The sequence below is a fragment of the Anguilla anguilla genome, chromosome 3, assembly GCF_013347855.1.
Source record: "Anguilla anguilla isolate fAngAng1 chromosome 3, fAngAng1.pri, whole genome shotgun sequence".
Classification (NCBI taxonomy): domain Eukaryota; kingdom Metazoa; phylum Chordata; class Actinopteri; order Anguilliformes; family Anguillidae; genus Anguilla; species Anguilla anguilla.
In genome coordinates, this window is record NC_049203.1 from 6945495 (window position 1) to 6963920 (window position 18426).

At 46.5% G+C, this 18426-nt stretch overlaps 1 protein-coding gene and 1 long non-coding RNA gene across 4 annotated transcripts in view; one reads left to right on the plus strand and one right to left on the minus strand.

Annotated features, from left to right (window-relative positions):
* LOC118222868 overlaps positions 1-6481 on the plus strand; it is a 27503-nt gene extending 21022 nt beyond the window's left edge. The window contains exon 3 of the long non-coding RNA XR_004764345.1: positions 6268-6481. This is a non-coding gene — a long non-coding RNA (uncharacterized LOC118222868). The remainder of the gene's footprint in view (positions 1-6267) is intronic.
* The window catches only part of nrxn2b (neurexin 2b), a 631318-nt gene that overhangs the window by 462435 nt on the left and 150457 nt on the right, over positions 1-18426 (minus strand). The window lies entirely within an intron of this gene.

The window sequence follows — 18426 nt, forward strand, 5'->3', positions numbered from 1 at the left end:
GAATCACCCTCTCCCCGTCTCTGCCTCAGACCCATTCATCTGCATCAGCAGTAAATGTCAGCGGAAAAATAAAAACTGACGGAGGCATTATCTCCAGGGCGTCGCCCATGGATTTCCTGCGGGGGGCCAGACTGGACTGTCCCCGGAGGACCAATAACCATATAAGGCCATACATCTCCTGACCCATAATGCACGAGCGTCTGATCCAGTCAAGATACCATGCAATCAAAGTGGATATATTACACATTTTTAAAAGAAAACAAATTCTATGTCATCAAGCTTACTTTATTCAATTGAGACTGTAAGCTTTTTTTTTCCGAAAACAACTAATATCATATATTTCTGATACAGAAAGATTTGGCACAGGTCTTCTGCAGCCCGTGCTTCTCCTGAGAGTGACACAATGACTTACACAGCATCCAATGAGCAGTGTGACTGTTTAGTTCCTAAGAGTGGAAAAAAATTACATTGCATTGGATGTGTAATGCATGTTAACAAAAAAATACATAAAAGCCCAAGAACATTGTGAGACACTGTTCTTTTTTGGCACAAACAGGCCTACGCAGCAGTGGGGTATGAAATTGGGCTGGCCTTCTCCATGTGGAGTTCTGAGCATGATGCTACAAATGGACCGAGAATAAAAAGCACTCTTAGCCCCTATAAACAATTTATAAGAGAACATGGACACCTGGGATTTGAATAAATGAATTATTAGCTCCTGAACCGTAGGCCTAATGGAAAGGCCAGTTCCCCTCACTGCAGGATACCCGCTGACACAGTAGCCTGGCTATTTGTCCTTTTGATTCGGTGCTACAATCACATACAAAGTGGCATTCCATGATTTTAATGGGGGGAAGCATTTTCTGCCGTATCAGTGCCAGTTATGTGCCCGCGTTAGAAAAATCACAGAAATAGTATAATATCCTCCGGACGGCAGGTGCACAGCAGGTGTAATAAAGGGTATCGGGGCCAGCATGACTCATTTCCATAATTAAGCCCCCTTTCTGTTTTCTGTATGTTTAATATGCACCTTTGGGCCATTGGTCTTTTGTATGTTTGTGTGTTGCACTTAAGGGTCACTAGCTGTTGTTTTAGCATTTTTTTCTCTTTTTTTTTCCTTTCTGTTTTTGGCCATTAAGAGCCACCGTACAGAAGGCCGTCGGTTAACACGTTTACTTAAAATACGTCTACAGGCAATTCATACTGCAGGCAACCGGATATCACGGGTCCATACATAATGCATGCCTATGCGCCGCTCCAACCAACATCATTTACAGAACAGAACGCACATGAAAGGGCTCTCATAATTTACAGGAGCACCTTACCGGAGTGATTATGGTACTATAACATGTCTAAAATGTTTATGGATTGAAAACCGCCGCTCCCTTTATGCGCTGAATTGTCAAAGTAGGTACCGCACGAAGGATTCTGAGAGGGCCGACTTCACTGCGGGCCAGGGTTGTAAATGCTGTGTTCCCGTCACATGCATGTCTCCGTGCAGACTCCGTGCAGACTCGGACGAAAGCCAAAATCGCGAAGCCTGAGAAGGCCGTGGCCTCTTCAGAATCAGCAACAGCAGACAGCAGAGGTTCAGATGCGATCAACGTTTGTTCTTAACCTTCACTCACAATAGAATACAAGCGTCAAATTTATTGTTTAAAATAGGAGTTCGCCGATTTGATGTTCGCCAAGTGTCAGCTGAACTCATCTGGCGCTCTTTCCCAAGGAAAGGGTGAAAACTGTAATCTTGTTTAGCAATGAGCCAAAGTTAAGGAGAAAAAGTTGATTGAATCGAGGCCCTAGTGGGGATTTGATTTTGGTTTTTAAATTCGTAAATGGGATTAAAAAAGTGAACCGCAAAACTTTTTTCAGGTTGACTCCTGTTGGTGGATCAAGGGGGGGGTGGGGGGGGTTAGGGTGGGCGAGGGTGCAGTAAAAAAAAAAAAAAAGAGATGTAAATGTGTGGAACAGGTTTCCAGGCCATGTAGTAGAGGCAAATATAGTCAAGTCTATGCTTGATCAAGGACTTCAACTTTGGGGGGGGGGAGGGCGGGGGCATCCCCCACCCCCGTTCACCCCCATTCCCCATGGAATCTATGTCCATGTGCTTGTGGCAATGCTGGACATTATCTAGTCGTGGGGGATGGGGTGAGCTCAGACAGGCTGAAAGGCCTGTCCTCGTCATGACGGTCTCATAGGCTGAAAGTTGGCTGGAAGCATAGAGGAGTGGCACTTCTCCCCCCCCTCCCCCCCCCCACTTATAGCCTGACCAGATTCTGAGAATTAAACCAAGCCCATAACCAAGGCGAGGACTGCAGAAGACTCTGGTGGGGATTCACCATGACCTCACCCTGTGATCAAACAGACCGAGGGCCTGTTAGTTCCGCTACATCTAAAAAAACATAAAAACAGTTGAACTGCTCCATGCCGTAGAACTTTGAAGCCAGAGCAATTTGGGCTTTTGTGGGCTGCCCTGGGTGTTGACGAGTCTTTGCGGCAGACAGACACAAAAGGCCAGTCCCTCCTTCGCCGCCACACAGGTCCCATTATTTCTCTGTGTTTTTTTCCCCCTTTCATTCTCAGATGCTCATTTGACCAAAGATGAAAAGCATGGCATTTTCCCTCTGACACACACAATTATTAAACTTTCAGCGAGCCGCCCGGTTAAGCACATTTTAATCATTAAAACTCAGCTAATTTGTCAGCGGTACCCGTTGTAGAATACGCACTGACTTGTTCTGACAGATCGAATGCACGAGAGCCTCAAGACTATTTGCAATGGATAATGATGTTTATAGCTTCTGTTTCATCTTAATTATATCGCTCGTGGCTATATAGCTGCAAAATCCCTTTGGTGAAAGGGGCCCTAAGTCATATCAAAATGGTACCACCACTGATGAAGAGGTAGGTAAATAAGCAATCTATGCAAAACAGTGATACATCTCAAAATAGTATTGAACACCAATGCAAGATATCCTCAAAATGACCTCCTCCATGCACCATTAAAAAATAAGCCTACATTGTAGGCAAACATGACAACACACAATTCATCAAGAGAAGAAAAAGAGAACATGAATTACTTCAATAAAAGTAAACATCTTATTAATTAATTAAACTTATCTCTCTGTAGCATGGATTTCTGACTAGTGCACACTGAGCTTACACCGCATGACTGTCATCGAGTGGATACTCTTATTCAGAGCAGGTTATGATGAAAAAAAAAAAATGAAAAAATTGTCACAAGACAGCCCAGTAGGAAATACAATACTACTGTAGTTCATCTACCCCTCTGTGATATGAAGTTATCTGCGCTACAACATGTACCCTATATATATATACCCTTAGGCAGTTTGCTTCACATGCTTTTTGAAAACCATGGGGAGGTCACGGTTCTGCACAAGTGTTGAATTTTCCATCACGTGGACCTGGTGCGCCGGCTTATACCATCGCCAGCGGAATCTTAATGGGCTTAGCGTGAGAAAATAAATAAATAAATAAATAAACGAATGAAATGAATAGCTAAAGCCATCGCCGATCTCAAGCGAGCAATTATAAAATAACATGCCCACGAGCGCCGGTACGCTCCTGACAAAACGCTCCGGCGTATTCTCCCATGGCGAGCTCTTCTGAGCTAATTCACGCTAAATTACTTTACTCTGAATCAGCATCGTGTTCTCTCCCCCTTCTGTATTAATGATCCTTTCATTGTAGTCTGTCCAAGTTCTCTCTCTCTCTCTCTCTCTCTCTCTCTCTCTCTCTCTCTCTCTCTCTCTCCTTCCTGCCGCCTGTTGGATTCCGAAAAACCCTCTCACCCCCCCCCAGCCCAAAAAAAAAAAAAAAAAAAAGGCCCCCTCCGAGCTCAGCTCTGATCGGATCGCTTACGAAACACAAAATAATCCATTCTGATTTTAATGCAAAAAATAAAATAAAATATAATAAGCATCAGCTGCCCCGAGGCGCTTGCTGGTGCTTAATGTTTCATCCGAGCCATTTCTTTTCGGTCACAGTCAGCACTTGCGTCGCAGATCGTTTGCATTAATGGCATTTAGCGACATGTGCGTTCTGTTCTGTTTTTCGGTGAAAGTTTTACCAAATTCGTTTTTTTGGCGGGCGCACCCGCTACAAGAAAAAAAAAAAAAAGCCCATTATATCACACGCTTTACTGTACTCAGTCTTCTGTCACGGAATGAGCCGCAGTAGGTAGAGATCAGAGCCCATATTAATGAGGCCTTAATGTTCTCCAGCAGCGATGATATATTCATGCATCTACTTCATTAGATAAACACATTTAGCATATCAAATGTACCCAGTTTTGAAAGTGAGGGAAGTCAACGGACACTGTTAGAAAAAAAAATTTAAACTGAAAGAAAAGTTACCGAAGGAACCAGAGGATGGAATATAGTTCTGGAATGGTTAAGCTCTGCTGCCGAGCAACAGATTGATCGTTTTGTCATTGCAAGTCAGACCATGACATCATCTCATACATCATAACGAGAGGCAGACGCGGTGGTCGGCGCATACACGCCAGAGCGTCCGCTAAAGAGAGAAAACCGCGATCGCGACTGTGCGTGATACGCCTGCCTCGTTAGAGGCCGCTACCGGCGAGACGAACGCGGAGTTCATGCGTCTGACTCGTTAGAGGCCCCTAACGGCGAGACGAACGCGGAGTTTGTGCGTCTGACTCGTTAGCCGCGGCTGGCGGTGGGCGGGCGCGGTTTACAGATCCGCGACCGGCGACGGCCGGACGTGTTGTGTTTATCAAACACCTGCGTAGCGTCGCAGCTTTCTCACATTTACAGTGTCCCTTGAGCCACGGTACACAGACACATACTCGTTTTTTTTTTTTTTCAAGTTTATAAACGGTAAATTAATGAAAGTTCTTTTTGATGGCAAGCCGTTTGTAAACACGAGCTCTGGCACCGCTTCCTGCTCTGTAGGGACATTCACTTCAAGGTCACCTCCGATCGTAACACCACTGATCGGCCTCTCCACGGGTTGGTTAAAATGGAAATACCTTGTTAATTACTAAGTAATTACAGTGCTAATTACACAAATTATCAGTACCAAATCCTCCTGCAGCAGACACTGTATATATAAGAACTTTGTGGCTTATGTAAGAAAGAATTTAAAAAATATTCAAACTAACTGGATAAAATAGCCTAAGTATCATATAATTTGTTTTCTTTGGTACTTTATAAATAATAAAACATTTAAAAAAAAAAAAAGATTTTGTATGCACAGGGTCTTTCTGAAGAGCTCCAGTTAGATATATACATTATTTAATAAAAACATATCACTGTGCAAAAAAACAGCCCAGGGTATTCTTCAAGATGAATTTTTTTTAAGCATTACTTCACTGACTCCACTATAAGCACATGGTTATATATCATATGTGGTTAGAGTCATACCATGTGTTGATTTTAACCGTGCCATGCCCCAGGTTCACAAGAGGGAAGCACATTGGGTAACAGATACACAGAGAAAGCAAATCGCTGGGATGCTGAACTGATGGCTGATGCACGACCGGTAGAGGTACATCGGAAATGTACTTCGTTTCGACTCCTAGGTTGCAGGTTCAATTCCCGGGAAGGACACTGCCGTTGTACCCTTGAGCAAGGTACTTAACCTGCATTGGTTCGGTATATATCCAGCTGTATAAATGGATGCAATGTAAATGCAATGTAAAAAGTTGTGTAAGTCGCTCTGGATAAGAGCGTCTGCTAAATGGCTGTAATGTAATGTAATGTCATGTAATGTAATGTAATGTAACGTGGTCAACCTCAGTTAATAGTCATGGCTTCACTGTGGAACATGTCAAAAGGTAGAGATGGTTGGGTGGGAGACCAGCCTACATTAGCAGTCATGGCCCAGTAACACAAAACACCCCAACTGGCTTTCCTCAAAACGATACCTCAGTAATTATTCAACGCGAGTAAATAGCTGTCGAAAAAAAAGCTGCGTGTCAGCTGCATCACAAGGGGAAGGAGGGAGGGAGGGAGGGAGCGAGGGAGCGAATGAGAGAGAAAAGGAAGGGAAAAAGTTAATCACAAGAAAATTAAACCGCACTGAACCTTGTAAACAAATATTTCCACAGTGTAAGACACAATGTACAAGGCGCCGGAACCGCTGTGCTGTGAAATAGCTGTGCCTCTCCGTTTAAAAAGCATCGCTCAAGAGTGGCAGAGACCAAGAAAAGAGAAGCTGGCAGACAGGGAATGACAAAAGAGCTCGAACACACCCCCGGCATTATTTTTTTTTTATCTGCAGAAGCCCCTGGTGGAGCAAAGTCAACGAGTCAACAAGTCCCTGTCTTCACTCCGGCACGTGCGAGGAGCTGATTGCCTTGTAGAAGTTTGGACTCAATTCCAACCAACGCTAACACTACTTGCACTTCCAGAGAGAGAAGTCACCAGATCGGCATTCAGAAGCTTCAATTTGCAGAGAGAGCTTGTTTTGAGGAGTATGATTACCCAATAAAAAATTTGGCAGCAGCTTGTTTTAATGTCAGACTTTTTTTTTTTTTGGCTCGTTTGCTTATTTCAGTTTTAGGCAGACCTCTATGAGACTGGCACATTTCATAATTCTAGGTAAAGAAAAAATAACCATGCAACACCTGCATGTAAATACACCTGTGAAGCAGTAAACAACGAAATCACCAAATAGGTGAACCCCGCTCAAAAAGACCTTTTCTTGCCTTTGTGAATCATTCATTTTCATTCTAAATGTGGAACTTTTCACCTTGAGGTGTTTTCAGCAAGAGGAGTCACAGAAAGGCAGGGGGTTGGGGGGTGGGGGTGGGGGAATTGGGGGGTAATGCAGAAAAGAGAGGGAGAAAAGCCCCTCACACGTTTCTGAGGTGGCAGAAATCGAAGGGCTCTGTTTTCGTGAAAGTCACTCGATGGGTTTGAGGTCTGCTCCAGACGTGTGCATTGAAATGCGGCACCCTGTCTGCGTTGGCATAGCAACCGGCTCCAGTGTTCCCCCTAGCATGACGGCGGCCATCTTGGTCTCGCTGCAGAGCTCTCTCTCTCTCTCTCTCTGTCTCTCTCATCAACCTCCTCTCCCTCAATCCATTTACCCTCTCCCTCTCTGCCTGACCTCCTCTCTCTCTGTCACCCGATCTCCCCGTCATTTTCTCCTCCTGCCCACACTTTCTTTCTCGGGCAGTTAAACTCTCCGCTGTGCATTTTTAATGACGCTGTCCTCTTGACACACAGGTCCACTGTCTCTGTCCCAAGGGACGACTCGCACGTGGAACAGATGACATAAAAATGAAGAAATATACTTGTACGAGGAGAAATGCAGCACAAGGAATCCTAATTAAAATATTTTACTCGGTGCTCTTTTGGCTCGAGAAAAGATAGCAGCTATGGGGTCAGTAAAATATCCCCTCACCTTCGATAAATCTACACCGCCATAAAAATGGCTTTTAGAATTAAATTCATTTTTACAGCCAGGAATCCTACAGTCCATTAAATTCACATTGTCAACCTTGTATTCCAACAATCAGAGTGTGTTTCCTGGTTAACGAGACCAACGAGGCAGAGGGCTGCGATACCATAACAGACACAGGCATCTATTTACTCTCATTCTCCCATGGACTAGCATTAACATTTAAGAATCAAATTACCTATAAAACGTTTACAATAATGCAAGCAATCTACTGTACTTACAATTACTGGCTTGACTTGTCAGCTACAAATTTATAAAAAAAAAAAATTGTTTTCCATTGATGGAGGCTGACCGTAGATTTAAACTTGTTAAATGTTCTGTGCCTGTATAACCTTCAAAAACCCGGCAGGTAATGTTGTCCCCTGTAGGGGACACAAATCTCTGGTGTTAATCTCAACAACATTATATTCTACTACGCTGAAACAGACATAACAGTAATATAAAATAAATACAATAAACTTAATATTTTTGGGAATGGTTTCACTGAAACATGTTTTTGTGATACAAGAATTATGTGTTATGTCAACAAAAAAATTGAAAGACCTAAACTTTTTTTTTTTTTTTTTTCCTACTGGGCCTCGGGAGGCAAAGCGGTCACGGAAACTGTCTGGCATCGATCACCGTTACAGAACTCCTCGCTCAGTCCACAGACACAGGATCTGGAGGAAAAACCCGTCCGCTCACCCATCAATAATGAATGTAAACTAAAAGGGGGATCGGGTGGCAGCAGTCTCAGGCCCCCCAGCCCGCAGCCCGCGGAATTTAGGGCGCACCCCCGTCTGCCGGCGTGTGACACGGGAAGGCAGCGGGACGGAGACGGAACGGCCCGTCTCCTGACGCCCCCGCGGGAGTTTAATCAGGGCCGCGGGATCGATCGATCGAACCGTCGCTCCTCTCTCCCTCTCTCTCTCTCTCTCTCTCTCTCTCTCTCTCTCTTATCTCGGTCCGTGGCACACGCCACACCGCTCCGGTCTTGGAAAAATCCACAGAAAATTCGGCACCGCCATATCAGAAAACCTGCGGAATTTGGGTACTGCAGACAGGAGGCTTGAAGCGAAGCAGAACGGACAGCTTGGAGAAGCGGAGCGGAGGCGAGATCGACGGGATGGGGGTTCAGGGGCCTCGTTTCGATCTGCGTCGTAGCACCCTAAGATCAACCCCCCACCCCCCGCCCCCAACCCCACCCTGTCCAACATTATTTACTCTGGCTGTGAATGAAAGACAGGCAGCGGGTCCAGCGGTGTCGCTGCCACTGACACGCTCTTAACGACACCGGTTCTGGTCCGTGGCCAGTCTCACTCGCAGGCCAGGACTCAGACCAGCGCTGCCCCCTGGGAAACGGGGTTAGCGGTTTGGGTGTGCGGGAGCGAGCGGGACAGGGAGAGAGATCGCTGTCCTCCGTCGCGTCTCTCGAAGCTGCGCGGGTCTTCCTCCACGTTGGAGGAACAAACGAATCGAAGAAGACCTGCCCCTTAATCCTGTCTGCAGATCCATCACAAAGACACGGCTGGTTTTTACAGACATGCAAGGCAAGCATGAACCCTCTAAGGTGTGAGGTCATAAATATGTGATTCGAAAAGGGTTAAAAAAAAACTGTGCTTTGTGAACAGGTGTGACCCGGAGTGAGGCAGGTCCATTCATACAAGAACAATAAATATCACAAAACTCCCAACAAATGCTGTAGCAGGTAATGCTGTTACTGTCAGATAGTGTAGTCAAAGGGAACAGTCTTTTTTTTAAAAGACAACATATTCACCTGTCCTTTTTGGGCACAGGCTAATCAGTAGGCTCCCTAGACTAGCTACCTAGCTGAAGGAATCTGGTGGTAACGAAATTGAAAAACTCTGACCTCTTTGAAACCAAACTCATGTCAACCAATCAGGAGGCAAATTAAACAAAATAAAAACATCAAATCAAAATCAATATGCGATTCCAAATAAATGCGGGCTTGCACCAAAAAAAAAAAACAAAACAAAAAAAAAAAAACTGCACAGCTATCAAAATGATAATGAAACAACTACTTCCCTTTAAACAGCAGCAGTGTTTACTGTGACGATTGTTAGAGCTTTCATATCTCCGGCATGTTTGTTCTTGCGTGAACAACGAAGGAAAACTCATCCTGACTGTTAACTATGAAACTCAAGGGACGAACTCTGTAGTATTCTCAAAGGAACAAAGCTGATTCTTCAACCAGTGAATATCAGCTAGTTTACAGGGAAGATAGACTCTCATGGACTCTCACTTCTTATATTATGCTTGTATTGCCATAGGCGTACTATATAAATGAACCTTTCATTACATTATTTTCTTTTCTTTTTAAACATGTGCATTCAAACTTATTCTTGTACACCATATTCAATTTTTAAAAATAAAAAAATAATACATTTTTCTCTTTTATATTATAACAATGTTCCAGCTCCCTATCAATCTCTCTCTGGGTTAGAAAACCTAAATATACAGTCCAGTGGGATGTTCATTGAAGATAAATATGCAGCAAAATGAGATTTTTATTTCTCTCCATTGCAAACTGCCACCGGCTATAAATGGAAAGCTCCTTATATCTGAAACAACCTGCAGGATTCTGTATTAATTCAGAATGACCAGGCGGGGATGCTGAGGTGTACGAGGGTGTAGGTGGGGGTAATTTATAGCAGCCTCAGTTTTGCTGCCTACATGCCACATGAAATTATTATTCATATTAAAGTAATATACTGTATGCATAATACGATAAAAAAAACTGCTTGCAGTGGGTGATGGTCGCAGTTTTCCACAGGGCATATACCCCAATCCTTCCTGGAGCTAAGTAGTAAGGGAGTACAGCAAATGGAGTCTACATCTTTTTCACATTTTTAGTTATTAGGGACTGTTTAGTTTGACACCGTAAATACAGTCACATCCAATCCAGGTTAGAATGACAAGAGCAAGCGAGAAGAGACTGACAACGAAAGAAAAAGAAAGAAAGAAAGAAAAAGAGAAAGAAAAAAATTCCAGATATTACTGACATTGGACATGGAATCCATGCTTTGTCCTCGTTAGAAATACAGCACTCCAGAGCTGATATGAATGAATGATAAAGCACCAAATATATGCTCTTCTGTCAGACAAAAGAGCACTTTGGGAATTAAGCAAGAGTGTGTGCATGTGTGCATGTGCACATGTGCACATGTGCACATGTGAGGGGGAGGCGATGCAAGTAACGGACGCAAATTGGCCCAGATCCAAGACCAATCACCTTGCGCAGTACACGTTCGCCATTTTGTTATGCTTTGCAATGTACTGCGCTCACACTGTAATTCTAACAAGACATGTCAGATATATTTTGTGGACGCATCGGAGAGATCAATAGAATTTTAATGCAATAATTTGTGCTGTGACTGGTGTTTTTTACCACAGATTACCTCAGCTTTCAGACCCCAGGGTCCGCACAGAGCCAGACCATGGCACTCCCTGCCTGTTCACTGCTAAGCAACAGATTCCACAAAGTGTGTTCCAGTGTGTGTGTGTGTGTGTGTGTGTGTGGGTGTGTGCATGTGTCTGCGTGTATGGTAGTGTCTATTTGTGTGTGTGCATGTATGTGTGTGTGTGTGTGCGTGTATGTGTGTGTGCGTGCGTGTGTGCGTGTGCATGCGTGGCCATGTGTACGTGTGTGTGCGTGTATGGTAGTGTCTATTTGTGTGTGTGCATGTATGTGTGTGTGCGTGTGTGTGCGTGTGTGTGTGTGCATGCGTGGCCATGTGTACGTGTGTGTGCGTGTATGGTAGTGTGTATTTATGGGTGTGTATTTGTGTGTGCGTGTATGTGTGTGGGCGTGTGTATGTGTGCGTGTGCGTGTATGTGCACGCAAGCTTGTCGTGTGTGAGAAAGGGAAAACAAAGGCATGCGAGGGGCTGTGTATGTGTGATATGCGTGTTTGCAGGAGGGCAGCCCGTGTGTGTGTGAGCATGTGTGAGCACACACACGCACATGGTGTTTTAGCACGGTGTGTGCACGCGTGTAGCGACTGCACGCGCGGTCCCTGCTCTTATCTCTGAAAGCCAGACCCGCTCGGCTCGGCTCACAGTCACAGCAGAGCGCCCCCTGCAGGCGGGCGCGGTGTCACGCGACCGGGGCCGAGCGTCAGAGCAGCGCGCCGAAAACCGAGCGGGACACGCCCGGCTCAGACCCCCATAACCGGGACGCTCGAGATCAGACACTAGGGCTGATCCCCCTGCCACACCCCTGCGTACGGCACACACGTGTGTAAAGAGGGAACGGCACTGAACAAACCCCCCCCCATCCCGTTTTAAATCACTGAGGGGAGAGACCAGGTGGGTGCGGTATCTGAAACGGTCTCAGTGTTACACTTAGCGGACGGAGGGGGGTTAATGCAAAAGGAGACCCGGCCCGCCTGAGCCGGATCACAGATGCAGATCAGTCCGCCGAGCGTTGATCTGACCCGCCCCCGCCAGCGCTATCAGCAGCCAATGGCATGACACCACCCCCCACTCACATCACCAGCCCCCTCTCTGTCTGCACTTCAGCGATAAGACCCCCCCCCCCCTCCCCCCACACACTGGACCACAGGAATGAAGGGCACACTGAAGTGACATCAGAGTGTTTCTTTGTCACGGCGGGGGCGGGGGTGAGGGGGAGCTTGGGGGGGGGGGATGGGGGCGTTGGGAGGTAGTAAAGCAATTTGGGTTAACAGCTCTACTCAAGAGAACAGCAGGACCACCTGACCTGGCACCTGACCTCACAGCTATCTGCTTACAAGCCCAGCTCACTTACCTGCTGGGGATTAAAAAGCAAGGGGAAGCACTTAGAAAAAGATATAGGCTTATTAGCTATGGTATTTTTAGTGCTGCTCCGACAACAAAATTTTGACCAATGGCAGCTTTGGTACCTCAATATCGATAGCAAATCATTACCATGGAAAATCACTGATAACTTTCCCATAAGGTGAAATGTAAACTTACCATATCTTTTCAAAAATATTTATGAACAAAATATCTGACACGCAAAATCAGAAGTACAGTTACTCAAGATGTTTGCAAACAATAGCACACCACACCATCGAAACACCCTAATCTACATGTCATGTATCTATATCCATTGTTATTGTACCTATCGGGAGTTGAAGTCCCTGAACAGATCAGGGTAGTTGTCAGACAGCTTCTTTGACAGGATGTGTTGCCCCCCGTGGCAGGACAAACATTGAAGCATTTTTTTTGCCAACTGGTGCAGTAATAATGTCATCAAGTTCACTTTTTTTCATTGGCTCTGCTGGCAAAGAACAGACATATTTCACTCTGAGCGTCTCGCTTTTCCACAAGCTGGGGGGCGGTCACAGTGATCTACTGCTGGCGTTACTCTGAGCGAACTCTTCCTCCGAAAGGATACAGAGCTACACAGACGGCCTTCTCTCACTCACACACAGACGCACATGCACATGCACACGCACACACACACACACACAAACACACATACATACATACATACACACACACACACACACTTATATACACACACGCACACACGCACACACACACACACACGCGTGCACGCACACACACACACACACACACTTACATACACACACACACACACACACACACACATACATACACACACGCACGCACACACACACACTTACATACACACATACAAACTCACACACACGCACGCACACATATGCACACGCGCACACACACACACTCAAAGGCCAGTAGCCACGCCCACCACCTCACCGTTCCCTTCAATGCCGTAAACGCACAGTCAATCCAATCAATTTTGCCGCAATAGAACGCAGCGGCAGGTGCATCTTCATAAAGTATGGAATTTTTACAAAATGCCGATGTAGCACCACGTTAAAATTTCTGTGCTTTTTCAGTGCCGGACTACTTCGCAACCCTAGTTAGCAAGGACGACAGGCTTTGTGCAGCACAAAACGCCACTCTCAAAGCAGATGAGCTGTAGTCTGTTATTACCCTCATTTTTCTTAAGTATACGGTAGGGAACGGTCACAGATTGAAGTTTCTGCCGTTGAAATGGCGTCAATTTGTGCCCATGTGACCGAGCTATCACGTGCCACTCATTTAGAACAGAAATCAGGACTGCAACCGCATACTGATAATATTTCCCTCCACCACCCCAAGCAGGCATTCCTCGGCTAAGAGAACACCAGCTCTGGCTGGGCAGCGCTGGCGTTAACAGGGGGCACTGAGGAAAACAACCAGGTTTTCACCACAATGACACCAAACCACCTGCAGGAGCGTGGATACTCAAATCCAGGCCCTGGCCTTCTCTCCCCCCCCCCCCCCCCCCCCCCCAAGTAATTAACTGAACAATTAGTGCCGCTGATCAGCCAGAGTGTCTTCACACCTGACTCCCAGGTAAAGGGAGGGTGAAAAACCTGCAGGTCTTAGACCTCGAGGGGCCGTGATTTGAGTAACAAGGTGCAAGACGCTAATGCAGTGGTGTCCTGTGAACAATGCGACTATAAGACCCCCTCTCACATACAGACGCTAGCTGTTTTGAGATCGTACATTTCAAAATGTGTGTGTGTGCGCATGTGTGTGTGCATGTGAGTGTGTGTGTATGTGTGTGTGAGTGCCTGTGTGAGTGAGAGTGAGTGTGTGTGTGTGTGTGTGTGTGTGTTGGGATGTTTGAAATATCAGTGTGCTAAGGTGCATATGGTAGTCTAGGGGTGCCATAGACCAAATCTGCTTTTGGGTCTGACATTTGTCAAATCCTGCTCTGCCCATAGCTACAGGTCTCTTTAGCTAATCACCAGCTGTAGCACGGAGACGTTTCCCATGACAACGCATTCGTTCGGGAAAAGAGACTGTTGGTGGGCTGAATGGCTATAATGAGGCTGCCACACCCGTGCTACAGAAACAGTATCGTAGGTGACTGCAGTGTGATCTATTAAACTAGCACTGTTCAACTACGGAAGAAATGGAATTTCAATACAGGCACACACCCACACACACACACACATATGCACACACACACCTTGAATTATTTACAGGTTTTTGACTCACAGGTGATTAGACCTAACGTATTTCTTTAGTATTTTTTTATTTAGCTCCACTTTGTCTGACCTGTTCTTTTTCAAACCTATAAAAAAAAAAACAACTTGTCAGTATTTCAAAGAGATTCTGGAATGATACTGCAGGTCAAATAGAAAATATTAAACTGTTCTCACAAAACAGAATAATAAAATACAAAGATTTTGTCAGAAATGAATTGCAAAATATAGATACAGATATTATTTTTGTTAAAAACCGAAAATAAAATAGGTTATGTTGTCCAAGTTATCATTTCTTCTGAATCAGACACCCAATACCAGCTGCATTACAGAATGTGGTGCACCCTGCTGCACCTCTTTGATTTGGAGTGTGGGAGAAGGAGGAGAGAGGGAGGAAGAGAGGGAGAGAGAGAGAGAGAGAGAGATTGATAAAGAGAGAGATAGATAGACAGAGAGAGAGAGAGAGAGAGAGGCAGGTGATAGGCAGAGAAAGGGGGTGGGAGAGGAACACAGAGTACAGAGTGAGAGTGACAGGGAACGAGTGAAAGAGAGGAAGCGGTATTCTCCCCCCCCCCCCCGGCTCTCGTCCTTCTCTCCAGCGCTGTAAACGATCCCGGGCTGCCATTGGCTGAACATCTGGCCGCACAAAAGGGGTTGTTGGGCAGGCCGCGGTGCTTGGAGGAGCGGCTTTCACGGCTCGTCAGCGTGTGGCCCGGTGCGGAGACGGCTGCCATTGGGGCTGAAAAGCCCTCCAGACGCACTCCAGCCCCTTCTGGGCACCGCCAAGAGAGGCCCCCTTTCCCCCGCCGCGGGGACGCGGAGCGCTCGCACTCCAACACAGCGGCAAGAGTCATTCCAAAAAAACGGGATAAGTTTCTATCTGATAGGCAAGGCTCCGGGGGCTGGATCATCATGCAGCGGCGCTGAAAATGTGTGCGTGAGTGTGTGTGTGAGTGTGTGAGTGTGTGCCTGCGTGCGTGGGCATGTGTGAGAGAGTGTGTGAGGGGTGGAAATCCTTTGAGTCAGATTTAATGACCATCATCATTGGTGTCGTGCGGTTTAACTCTCAGAAGTGGGGGGGGGGGGGGTGTGAGCACAGAAAAAAAAAAAATCTTCAGCACTCCAACAAAGCCAGAGAAATCCAATCCAATTTAAAAAGGCCCAAATCCTCGACGCCTCCTTCAGCACAGCCCCGTTCCCCGCCATCATCATCACAGGGAGAATCAGCGCAGATTACGGGCCTCCGCGTTCCACACGCGGCGTTTCCGAACCGCGCGTCCTCACGCTCGCCCCGTCGCCCCGCACCCCCCCCGATGCCGCTGAGAAGCGATCGGAGGAAATAATTGAGCCGTGTTCCCGCGCTCGCGTGAAACGTTCCGTCTTCGCCGCCTTATCCCGACTCCTCTGATAGAAAAACCAACCGACGCGCCGCACCTGCGAATTAAAGCCCGGCTTAGCCCTGCCTTATCCTCCGCACAGACACACACCGGCTCGGCAGCGACGAGCAGACGCATGCATATGCATGTTCGCATGCTCTGTTGAACATGATTGCTTTGTACTCTGTACATGGAATTGCCGTTTTCAATTCAATGGCATTTTATCTGTATGGTGCTTTTGTTTTTTTTTTTACAGAGACAACGCCACAGACACCGTTTAACAGGGAAACGGGCAACCACGGAAATAGGAAAACGAGAATCTTTTTCACATTAGGAAAATCTTTGTCTAGAAATCTTTGCGTAATTCTTTTGATTTGTGTTTCTCTTGCTCATTAATACCGCTGAGTTGTCACCGTACTCAAAGGAAGACAATCAAACTCGACGCCTTGCGGCTGCAATCTGTAACTATTAAAAACAGTACACATTAACAAAAACTAATATTTATGGGGTCCCAGACCAAAAAAAATAACCGGTGCTTTTATTACTCGTTAATGAGCAGCGTCAAGGTTAGGGGACTAGCGTGAGAATTATTGCCCTCATTTTTAACTCGAGACACAGGAGGCTAGATGGAGTGGGGAACCACCCAGAAGCTCGGGCCCCGTGAACCTCCGGTTAAAACCCTGAACATGCGCTGAGGTCGGCGGCCTTTGGGGAGAGGGGAGGGCAAATCCTAGTCGTTTATCCAAATCGCGGGCGGTTGATTCCGCGGCGGCGGCGGCGGCGGCTTGTTTGTGGCGCGAGGCTTCCCGAATCCCCGCGTTTCGACGAAGGGCCGCCACCTTCCCCAACCTCGTTTCCACGGCGGCGGCGGCGTCCTCTTCCGCGCGCGGGTGAGACGAGCGCATGAAGTATTCACCGCGCAGGAGGCGTCTGCCCCGCTCACACTCGCAGGTACTTCTTATTTTATTTTTGTTTTGTTTTTGAGGAGGAGGAGGAGGAGGAGGGTGGATCGGAATGCAAAGGATTTTTTTTTGTTTTGAAGAGTTCTCGTGAAAAGCAGCCATGTGGGAACAAAAAAAAGGAAAAGGAGCGAAGGAGACGAAGCCTAAGAGCGCGCGTGTGCTCCCCCCCCCCCCGCTCGGAAACAAAACTGCTTTCCGCAGAACTTCTCAGCGCCTACCTCTGCTCTCTTCTGCAGAATGACACAGGGAAAAGTACGTATGAGTTAATGAGTTATGAGTTAATAATGGATAGTGTACTGCGGTAGTGTCGCAGAAAGGTTGCAGGTTCGATTCCCAGGTAGGACAATGCCATTGCACTCTTGAGCAAAGTATTTGTATATTCAATGGATACTTTGCTAAAAACTGCTTTAAGAAATTGCGAAAGTCACTCTGGATGAGTCTACTGAATGCCAATAATGCAATGTAATGGATAGATTCTCTGCAGTACTCCCAACTGAGGTACAATAAACCTAAAATGAAAATAACATGCTGATGTAAAATGGGGCACTGTGGGTTTTGGGCAGTTGTAGGAACATATGCATAAATTCAGGGTAACAGGGAAGCAAAGTCTGCCCAGAGAGTGAATAAATAAAATCCACAGACAGAGGTTGGGTCATGGTTTGCCTTTGATGAAGAGGGAACACTTAAGTTTGTATGTGAAAAACTTAAATTAACATTACAATGTTTTTAAAGCCAACTTGATTTTTTTCTTTTTTTGGAGCAGAGGATATTCGTTTTCGATATTCGAGATAGGTATTTCAGTTGTTCGCTGGTTGCTCAGAGGCAAAGCCACTCTGCTTACGGATGGTAGATGACAAGAAGAAAGAAGGAAGGAGAGAAAGAGAGAGGAGAGGAGAGCGAGACAGAAAAAAAGACAGAGGAGGAGGAGGCCACGGATGAGAAATGAAGAGGAGATTAAAAAACAAGATGAGAAGATAGGGCGGGGGGGGGGGGGGGGGGGGGGCCCGGCTTAATTCATCAAGCCCTGCTTCAGACTCGGCCGGTTCCTGACACAGCTGCTTTTAGAGAGAGAGCCCTGACCCGGGCGAGCGCTCCTACAACACGCCGCACGGGCTGCGGGTCCAATCCCTTAAATGTCGCGCCCTCCCACGCTTTCATCCGCCGCCCTCCCACGCTTTCATCCGCGCCCTCCCACGCTTTCATCCGCCGCCCCCACTTGTGGGGGGTGGAGGTGGGGGTGGGGGGGGGGGGGGGCACTTTAGAAACGGGAAGTGGCACGACGCAAACTCGTGCGGTCCGTCCCCCGACCCTCCGTTTGGCCAGAGGGAAGGAGTCCACACAACGGCAGACTCCAGGCAGTGAAATTGCCCAGAATGCTTCACTGCAACCCCAAAAAGTTTCAATTTAACCCCAGGCTGCATGCTGTAGCAACTGTAACACAATTGTGAGAAATCTATTAATGGATTTCTTAATTTATTGCACAACTGAAATGCTGAATAAATTAGCAGATAAAATTCACAGAGGGAGAGTGGAGAGGGGAGAGAACAGAATGGAGAGGGAGGTAAACAGTATAGGCAGGATGATAAGGGTATCGGAGAGGTAAAAGAAGAAAGAAGAAACCCAAAAA